General features: G+C 46.5%; 1 pseudogene; it reads right to left on the reverse strand.

Annotated features, from left to right (window-relative positions):
- The window catches only part of LOC147110212 (uncharacterized), a 151,610-nt pseudogene that overhangs the window by 36,207 nt on the left and 104,250 nt on the right, over nucleotides 1-11,153 (reverse strand).

Raw genomic sequence — 11,153 nt, forward strand, 5'->3', positions numbered from 1 at the left:
TGAGTATTGTGTGCAGTTTTGGTCTCCTTATCTGAGGAAGGATGTTCTTGCCATGGAGGGAGTTCAGCGAAGATTCACCAGGCTGATACCTAGGATGGCAGGAATGACGTATGAGGAGAGATTGGGTCGATTGGATTTATACTCGCTGGAGTTTAGAAGAATGAGAGGGGATCTCATTGAAACTTATAAAATACTAACAGGACTAGATAGACTGGATGCAGGAAGGATGTTCCCGATGGCGGGGGAGTCCAGAACCAGGGGTCACAGTCTAAGGATAAGGGGTAGGCCATTTAGGACTGAGATGAGGAGGAATTTCTTCACCCAGAGAGTGGTGAACCTGTGGAATTCTCTACCACAGAAGGCAGTAGAGGCCAATTCATTAAATATATTCAAGAAGGAGTTAGATATATTTTTTAAGGCTAAAGGGATCAAGGGATATGTAGAGAAAGCAGGGACAGGGTACTGAATTTGGATGATCAGCCATGATCTCATTAAATGGCGGAGCAGGTTCAAGGGGCCGAATGGCCTACTCCTGCTCCTATCTTCTATGTTTCTATGAAAGGAAAGCCTCTGTACTGCTCTTACCTGATATTATTCTAAAGTGGTTAGATTCAACAGATGCCTTACATCGGTAAATTAAATACAAGCAATTACCAACTGTAGATGATTGGAATATTTTAATTTTCACAGGATTGAATGTACCAAAGCCAGCATTCATGTCAAGACGTAGCAGGGGGTGCCAACCCTGTGTGTATGAATCGAGTGACTCGGATGAGGATTGGACGCCTAAACCTCTTGTGAAAAACCCACCACGTAAATTGAATGTGTTTTCTTCGTTAAAATATTAAAAGTGTTTATTTTTTTAAACTTGATTGCAACCAGTTTGGCCAGGAGCTCGTACAAATTTGTTGTCAGGAGGCAGTTACTTTTAGGTTTTGCCTAACTGGAAAGATAAGTACATTGACTTATATTTTTCCTGGCTGAAATATATACTTAATGCAAGTTTTCTTTTTCTCATTTTTATCTGCATAATGTGTTGATTCTTCTTTGGGCTGGAATACACTCGATATTTTTAGAATCATCATGCTGTTAACATAAATAAACTAAATTCTGAGATTATCCAAATCACTGACATTACTTTTTTTTTTAAGAGGTGAGAATCTTTAAGCCTCCCTTTAGGAATGAAGATACCAAGAAGACTAAGAAAGAGAGCACCAGAAAGGTAATTCAGTGTGAACAGAAATTCTTATCAGACTAATGTGTCAAGGTGGAAACAAACTGCTAGAAATTCACAGCAGGCCTGTCAGCATCTGAAAGATATATTGATACAGGGTCCTCCTCAAACATTAACCGGTCTTTCTCCTTCAGACATGAATTGACCTGCTACACACTTCCAGCATTTTCTGTCTTTATCTCTCATTTCCAGCAATTAATTTTCTTTTTAATTCTGTTGGATGAGTGCCCAATCTGCAGCCGATGACCTTGGCAACTTGACTCTATTGGTAATTATATTTCTTACTTTCTTACTTGTCCTATTTGAATTTCATGACTTGGAGATTTGGAAATGAACTATCCTTAACACTGCTTGTGGATAAATCCTCCATCAGCATCTCAAAATATGTGAACAGCAGCAGCTTGAAATATTGGCAAATTAATTGGAACATGGATTAAACTTTATATGTTAGTCACGAGGCTCCATAGTATGGATCTAACTGGTTCACAAGGACAAACTTCTTTGGTCCCTGCTGCAGCACTAAGATCTCAAGGTTCCTAGTTTGTAGCCAGGATCCCTGCTCTTGATTATTATGTTTTGAGCTCTGCTGGAAAAGTACTTGTGCGTAGTGATGCCTCCTGATACTTGAGTTCCCTGCCAATACTTGCTGTTTAGACACTTGGACAAGGCACTGGAGGACAATTAGCACCTATAGAACTGTACTTCAGTTTCTTCAGGCGAGCAGGGAGAAAACAGGAAAAGCAAGCATGGTTGCTGATAGGTATTTATTCATACAGTTAATTCCTCATCTCTGATTTTGTTTTTGTATTCTAAATTCCTGTGTACAGCCTTCACAAAAACACTTGGTGGAGTGGATGTGCTAAAGTTTGGAAAGATAATTCCATGTTCCACAGAATGAAGATCTTTGTTACATAGAAACATAGAAGATAGGAGCAGGAGTAGGCCATTCGGCCCCTTGAGCCTGCTCCGCCATTCAATGAGATCATGGCTGATCATCCAAATTCAGTACCCTGTCCCTGCTTTCTCCATATATCCCTTGATCCCTTTAGCCTTAAGAAATATATCCAACTCCTTCTTGAATATATTTAATGAATTGGCCTCAACTGCCTTCTGTGGTAAAGAATTCCACAGGTTCACCACTCTCTGGGTGAAGAAATTCCTCCTCATCTCTGTCCTACCTGTTAACAAGCAGTTAAGTGGCTATAATCCTCTTCCCGCCGCGAGGAGTCGGGTCCCTGCGCAAATCGGGGACTTGAGCACCAGGAAGATTGATTGGAGGCGGGTTGGAAGCGGGTTCAGGACCTGCTTCCAATATTTTTGATTTTGCCAGCAGTTCCCCCTCCAAACCTGCCTCCTCGAGGCTGGTAAAATCGAGCCCCTTGTTTCTGAATTCAAGGGTTCTTGTCAGACTACTTGCTCCCAGTCATGGGTGCTCTAGTTGTCATCCCCCTTGGCCTGCAACATGTCAGGGAGTTGGAGCAGAGGCAACAAAGAAGAGGACAAGCTGCTCACAGAGGGAGGGCTCTCAGCAGGTGGCCTTACCCACCTAGGGTCTTCCGAGAGCAATTCTCTAACTTCAACCTGAGCCAGGAGCAGTGTCTGAGGCATCTGCGAGTTATGAAGGAGGTGTTCACAGAAGTCTGCCACCTCTTGCAGCCAGACCTGCAGCCTCACTCCAGGGCAAGGACAGCGCCAGCAGTGGCTGTGCAGGTGACCGTGACTTTCTGAGCGTCAGGATCCTGCCAGGCTGGAGCAGGCGACATCTGTAACATCTCACAGTTCACTGTCCACTGCTGCACAAGTGAGGTGACAGGAGCTCTTTACACCAGGAAAGAGGACTTCATTGTCTTCTCCCTGACCAGAGAGAAGCAAATGGAGCATGCACTTGACTTTGCCATGATAGCGATTTCCCCATGGCGCAGGTTGCATTGCGGGCACCATATATAAATGCTTAGGAATATAGCAGTAAGCCATTGAGCCCCTCGAGCCTGTTCCACCATTCAATGAGATCATGGCTGATCTGTGACATAACTCCGTATACCCACCTTTGGCCCATATCCCTTAATACCTTTAATTGACCAAAAGCTATCAATCTCTGATTTAAAATTAACAATTGATCTAGCACCAATTGCCGTTTGCGGAAGAGAGTTCCAGACTTCTCCAACCCTTTGTGCGTAGGAGTGTTTCCTCATTTCACTCCTGAAAGGCCTGGCTCTAATTTTTGGACTATACCCCCTAGTTCTACAATTTCCAACCAACAGAAATAGTTTCTCTCTATCTACCCGATCTGTTCCCCTTAATACCTTGAAAACTTCGATCAGATCACCCCTTAACCTTCTAAATTCTAGGGAATACAATTTGTGTAATCTCTCCTCGTAACTTAACCCTTGAAGTCCGGGTATCATTCTGGTAAACCTATGCTGCCCTCCTTCCAAGGCCAATATATCCTTCCTAAGATGTGGTGCCCAGAACTGCTCACAGTACTCCAGGTGTGGTCTAACCAGGGTTTTGTATCGCTGCAGCATGACTTCTACCCCCTGTACTCTAGTCCTCTAGATATAAAGGCCAGCATTCCATAAGTCTTTTTCATTATTTTCTGTACCTGTTCATGACATTTTAATGATGTTTGTACCTGGACCCCCAAGTCTCTTTGGACCGCCACTGTTTTTAGCTTTTCATCATTTAGAAAGTATCCTGTTCTATCCTTTTTAGGTCCAAAGAGGATAACCTCTCACTTGTCTACATTGAAATCCATTTGCCACAGTTTTGGCCGTTAACTTAATCTGTATAATGCTGAGTTATACCACAACCGCAGAGGTTACCACTCGCTAAATGTGCAGTTGGTGTGTGACCATGCTCAGCATATCATGATGGTGAATGCCCAGTATCCTGGCAGCAGTCATGATGCTTTTGTTCTGCACCAGTCGGCTACTCCCTCAGTCTTTGAGACACCAAGACAAACCAGTGGGTGGCTACTGGGCGACCAGGGCTATCTCTTGACCACCTGGCTCGTGACTCCACTCCGCAACCCAACCACCCGTTTTTGGGGGCGACCGAATTTCGAGCCCTACCTGTCTTTTAGGGATTGTAGGGGGTTTTGTTCCAGGGGCTTATTGTAGGTCAGCCAGTTATGTTTTCCTGAGCTGCCCTGCCCGCTGTGTGGTAGCGAATCGCTTTCCCCTTCCTGATTCTGAGCGCAGGACTTATCGAGTGGTAACAAGGACAAACGAACAGACCAGTGGATTGGTGCAAGGAAAACCAATGTTTATTAATTAGAAAAGCTAACACTACAAGAAAACAGTATTATACAGAAGATAAAATAAATCGCTATGGATGCAATACAGTTTTACACTTAACGGGAGAAGAAACGGACACAACGAGGGAAAAATTCTAAAATCACAATTTTGTAATACCCCTTTAACTCCCACCCTTACACCTAGCTAGGTTGTCTTGTGACGGCCAGAAAGATAATGCTCACCGGTGAAACAGATGAAAAGGCCTGGCCCTTGTGCCCCGCTGCTGCCGTCGAAATGTGCTTGCGATGCTTTCTAGATGGTTTTCCTTCTTGGTTGCTAGCAGACAAACAGGACACTGGGCCGAGGCGAAGAGAGAGAGACAGAGGTGCTGGGCCGCCCCAGTTATATCCTCTCGGCAATGGGTCATTATCGCGCCTCATCAGTCTGTTCCATTGCCCGATTTGGGCTCGAAAACATAAGACAAGAGGACCTTGATTTTGGCCCATTGACGTTGATGGCACCGATCAGTACCACAACTGCCTTTCCATTGTTTTCTGAATGTCCTTAATTGTTCTGAATGTTCCTCAATTGTTCTGAATGTTCCTCAAGCAACTGGGACTATCTCCGCCCGAACTTAGATTGTGTAGGCAAACAATTGATAACCTGCCTCAGGGCGTGAATACAACTGAGCTTGCCTCACTGCATTGTTCAAATTAAACATGCAGTCTGTGAAGCTATCAGAAAATCCATATGGATGCCGCAGGCCCTTTGGCCATGTGTCTGACCGCAGCCATTTTGAGAGGCCCTGGATTTTTAAAACACAGTCACTCCAAGGTTTCTTTAATAACTCCAATTAATCTTCGGGGGGGGAACATATGAAATTTTGCGAATCCCTTCAGGATTGTGGGTGGTTTGTGAAGACCAAAGGTAAAGTAGTAAAACTATGCACCTAATCTCCTCTCCCATTTTCCTGAATGCACTGATTCATGCTTCCTAAGTCTAGGCTGACTTAATGTGCAGCCCTGTTGGCATTTCCTAAATGGCTGTTCTTCATGTGTTAGACTCATCATTGTTGGAGAAGATCTGTCCCTTTTTTTGTATACACGCAGAGACCCTTTCCACAACTGATGATTAGTTAGTATTTAGTGGGAATCCTGGCTAATTTTATTCCCTCCCTTGCAAAAGGGTGCTGAGGTAAATTGTAATTAGACTTGGGTGTACAGGGCACAATTTGCAGATGACACAGAACTTGGAAGTATACTGAACAGTAAGGAGGATAGTGATAGACTTCAAGACGATAGACAGCCTGGTGGAATGGGCGGACACGTGGCAGATGAAATTTAATGCAGAAAAGTGTGAAGTGATACATTTTGGAAGGAAGAACAAGGAGAGGCAATATAATGTAAAGGGTACAATTCTAAAGGGGGTGCATGAACAGAGACCTGGAGGTATATGTACACAAATCGTTGAATGTGGCAGGGCAGGTTGAGAACGTGGTTAAAAAAGCATACGGGATCCTGGGCTTCATAAATAGAGGCATAGAGTACAAAAGCAAGGAAGTTATGATGAACCTTTATAAAACACTGGTTCGGCCTTGATGTGCCTTCAATAACCACAAAACTAGAAGTTATAGACTTTAACAAGTTGGCTTTTAATCACTAAGATCAGAGCTAACATCTCAACACACTGACTGGCTCGCAGGAATGAGTCATGCAGGTTAGTCAGGAAAGAGGAAGTGAAACTATACACCGTGTGGGGGAGGGTAATATACATGAGTGCAAAACGAATACAGGCAAGAACGAATACAGGCAAGAACGAATACAGGCAAGAACAAACAGATTTCATTACATTCACCCCTTCTTTAGATTTAGTCCATCGGGGTGATGTTTCTTAAAAGTTGGTATAAGTGAGTCTGCCAGGAGGTTTTGCGGTTCTCAGTGATCGGCGCAAAGCCGGTTGGGGTGCCTCTAGGGGAGTGGATTCTGGTTCCTCCGCTGTCCGGGCCTCCGCGGTGTCTTCCAGGTTATCTGCAGTGTCCTCCAGGTTAAAGTTGGGTATTGATACCTCTGGGCGTCCTGTCTCTTTGTGTAGGTCTTCCTCGGGTAGTCTCTCATCGTTCTCTCTGCTCCCCGAGGGAGCGAGGTCTTTTATGGAAACAGTGTCCTCTCGCCCGTCAGAGTATTCGATATAGGCGTACTGAGGGTTTGCATGGAGGAGCTGTACCTTTTCCACAAGGGGGTCCGTTTTATGGCCTCTCACGTGCTTCCGCAATAGTACTGTCCCCAGGGACGTCAGCCACGCGGGTAGAGATATGCTCGAGGTCGATTTCCGGGGGAAAACGAACATCTTTTCGTGAGGGGTAGCGTTAGTGGCTGTACATAACAGAGACCTTATGGAGTGGAGCACGTCTGGGAGGACTTCCTGCCAGCGGGAGGTCGGAAGGCCTTTTGACTTTAAGGCTAATGTGACAGCCTTCCAAACAGTAGCATTCTCCCTTTCCACTTGCCCATTACCCCGGGGGTTGTAGCTAGTGGTTCTGCTAGTGGCTATCCCCTTTGAGAGCAAGAACTGGCGCAGTTCGTCACTCATAAATGACGTCCCCCTATCGCTGTGTATGTAGTTCGGCATGCCAAACATGCAGAATAGATTACCGAGACACTTGATGACCGTGGCACTGGTCATGTCTGGGCAGGGAATGGCGAAGGGGAAGCGGGAATATTCATCGATGATATTGAGGAAGTATACGTTACGGTCGGCAGAGGTAAGGGGTCCCTTGAAGTCCAGACTTAGGCGCTCGAATGGCCGTGTGGCTTTGATAAGGTGTGCACGGTCAGGCCTGTAGAAACGAGGCTTGCATTCCGCACAGATGCGGCAGGCTCTGGTCATTGCCCTGACCTCCTCGATGGAGTGGGGCAGATTGCGGGACTTTATAAAATGGTATAGTCGGGTGACCCCTGGGTGACAGAGGTCATTGTGGAGACCCTGTAATTTGTCCGTATGAATGCTGGCACACATTCCCCGCGATAGGGCGTCTGGGGGTTCATTAAGGGCTCCCGGCCTGTACATAATATCATAGTCGAACGTGGATAGTTCGATCCTCCACCTGAGTATTTTGTCATTCTTGATTTTCCCCCTTTGTTATTAAACATGAAAGCCACCGACCGCTGGTCGGTGAGCAGGGTGAAACGTTTGCCGGCTAGGTAGTGTCTCCAGTGCCGCACTGCCTCCACTATAGCCTGTGCCTCCTTCTCGACAGAAGAGTGCCTGATTTCAGGTCCCTGAAGGGTTCGGGAGAAGAAGGCCACAGGTCTCCCAGCCTGATTGAGGGTCGCAGCTAAAGCAAAGTCTGACGCATCGCTTTCGACTTGAAAGGGAATGCTTTCGTCCACTGCACACAGTGCAGCCCTTTCAATGTCCTGTTTGATACTGGTGAAAGCCTCCCGAGCTTCAGCTGATAGTGGGAAGGACGTCGATTTAATGAGGGGTCGGGCCTTATCAGAGTAATTGGGCACCCATTGGGCATAATACGAAAAAAATCCCAGGCACCTTTTTAAAGCTTTGGGATTGTGTGGCAGGGGCAGTTCCTTTAGGTGGCGTAATCGGTCAGGGTCCGGTCCAATTACCCCATCTTCCACCACACAGCCGAGGATACAGAGACGGGTTGTGTTGAAGACACATTTGTCTTCGTTGTAGGTTAGATTCAGCTTTAGGGCAGTTTTTAAAAATCTCGCAAGATTTAGATCGTGGTCTTGCTGGTTGTGCCCGCAGATAGTGACATTGTCCAGATAGGGGTAGGTAGCTTGTAGTTTATTCTCCTCAACCATGCGGTCCATCTCACGTTGGAAGACCGAGACCCCATTTGTTACCCCGAAGGGCACTCTGAGAAAATGGTAGAGGCGTCCGTTCGCCTCAAAGGCGGTGTATGGGCGGTCCTCCGTTCTAATGGGGAGCTGGTGATACGCGGATTTGAGGTCGATAGTCGAGAAGACTCGGTATTGCGCGATCTGGTTGACCATTTCTGATATGCGGGGTAAAGGGTAGGCGTCCAGCTGGGTATAAATATTAACAGTCTGGCTGTAGTCAATTACCATCCGTTTCTTTTCGCTATTTTTAACTATGACTACTTGGGCACGCCACGGACTGGTACTGCATTTAATAATGCCTTCCCGCAGGAGTCTGTCCACTTCCGCCTTGATAAAGTGTCTGTCTTCCAGACTGTACCGTCTACTTTTGGTCGCTATGGGCCGACAGTTCGGAGCGAGATTAGCGAATAAAGAGGGCGGGCTGATTTTTAAGGTTGATAGGCCACAGACTGTGAGTGGCGGCTGGGACCCACCATATGCTAGCGTGACACTTTCGTGGTGGCACTGGAAGCCCAGGCCCAAGATTACATTAACACAGAGTTCTGGCATCATGAGGAGTTTAAAATCCTTGTAGTCCGTGCCTTTTACAGTCAGTGTTACCACACAGTAGCCCAAAATGTCCGAAGTGTGGGGCTTAGCAGCCATAGCAATTCTGCTCCGTGTAGGGGTTACCGTTAATGAGTGCTGCCGTACCAGGCTAGGGTGGATAAAACTCTCGGTACTCCCACAGTCAATTAAACATTTCGTTAAATTCCCGTTTACCTGTATGTCCATCATAGATTTTGTCAACGGGTGTGGCCTGGATTGATCCACCGTGATCGAAGCCACTGTTGGGCCCTGGGCGGCCGTTGAGTCGGGAAAAGATGGCGGATCCCAAGATGGCGGCCCGCACGGCACGCACGAGGCGGTGACTGAGTTGGAAATCGGATTCCCCCTGCAGACTTTGCTAAAATGCCCCTTTTTCTTACATTTGAAGCATGTAGCGTCCTTCGCTGGGCATCGTTGCCTGGGGTGCTTGGCCTGGCCGCAGAAGTAGCATTTCGGGCCTCGAGACATTGCCGCTGTAGTAGGACTCCTGGGTGAACTTCTGTGTGGGGACTCCGGCGGTGTAGAGCTGGTCTGAGACCTGGATGGGGAAGATGGCTGATTCCAAGATGGCGGCCCGCTCGGCACGCACGAGGCGGTGAGGGCCGCATGGCCGGAAGAATAAGAGTCAGAGTTTTTCTGGGCCACGTCCAGCGATCGCGCAGTGGCCACTGCCTTTTTTAAGTCCAGGACCTCCTTCTCCAGCAGTCTCTGCCGGATATAATTCGATTTGAGGCCCGTGATGAAGGAATCGCGGACCAATTCGTCAGAGTACACGTTGGCCGTCACGGCCTTGCAGTTACGGTCCCGGACCAAGTCCTTTAGGCCCTGTAAGAAATCGTCCATTGATTCCTCAGGTCGCTGCCTGCGTGTAGCCAGCAGATGTCTGGCGTACACTTCGTTTACTGGCCTCTGGTATTGGGCCTTCAGGATAGTGATGGCCTCCGTGTAAGAGGTGGCGTCCCGGATGAACGAATAAATCCGATGATTAACGCGAGTAGTCAGTAGGCTCAGTTTATCTACCTCGCTAGCGGATGAGGCCCTCGCGAAGAGTTCGAAGCATTTGAGCCAGTGTCCAAATTGATTTGATGCTTCAGCAGAATGTGGATCCAAGTCCAGACGCTCTGGTTTTAGGAGTCGATCCATCCTAGTATTCTTTAGTGATTAAAATTGATGTGCCTTCAATAACCACAAAACTAGAAGTTATAGACTTTAACAAGTTGGCTTTTAATCACTAAGATCAGAGCTAACATCTCAACACACTGACTGGCTCGCAGGAATGAGTCATGCAGGTTAGTCAGGAAAGAGGAAGTGAAACTATACACCGTGTGGGGGAGGGTAATATACATGAGTGCAAAACGAATACAGGCAAGAACGAATACAGGCAAGAACAAACAGATTTCATTACAGGCCTCAACTGGAGTATTGAGTCCAATTCTGGGCACCGCACTTTAGGAAGGATGCGAAAGCCTTAGAGAATGGTTCCAGGGATGAAGGACTTCAGTTATGTGGATAGACTGGAGAAGCTGGGGTTGTTCTTCTTAGAGCAGAAATGGTTGAGATGAGATTTGATAGAAGAGTTCAAAATCATGAGGGGTTTAAACAGAGTAGATAGAGAGAAACATAGAAACATAGAAGATAGAAACTGTTCCCATTGGCGGAAGGGTCGAGAATCAGAGGACACAGATTTAAGGTGATTGGCAAAAGAACCAAAGGCGACATGAGGAAAACTGTTTTACGCAGCGAGTGGTTAGGATCTGGAATTCACTGCCTGAAAGGGTGGTGGAGGCAGATTCATTGTGGCTTTCAATAGGGAATTGGATAAGTACCTGATGGAAATAAATGTGCAGGGCTCTGGAGAAAGGGCAGGGAGTGGGACTAGCTGAAGTGCTCTTGCAGAGAGCCAGCATGGGCTCGACAGGCAGAATCGCCTACCTCTGTGCTGTAACCATTCTATGATTCTATTAAGTTTACCACATTTGCTGAGATCAGCAAACTTAACAGAGGAGTACAGTATCAAACATGGGAACTTTCTGATATGTGTGGCTCAGTATTACACTGGGGAGCAACTGCATTTATCCAACGGGTAGTTGGGTAGCTTTGTTTATTAAATATTCGAAAACAACTAACGAACAGGAAAAATAGACAAACACTTTGACTTGTACACAATCTCTTTAGTCATACAGGCAGTCTTGAGGCAGCTATTCTTTCATTCAGAAGCGGTGAGATACAGTT

The sequence above is a fragment of the Somniosus microcephalus genome, chromosome 12 (assembly GCF_052327205.1).
Source record: "Somniosus microcephalus isolate GS21.2 chromosome 12, FLI_Smic_1.0, whole genome shotgun sequence".
Taxonomy (NCBI): domain Eukaryota; kingdom Metazoa; phylum Chordata; class Chondrichthyes; order Squaliformes; family Somniosidae; genus Somniosus; species Somniosus microcephalus.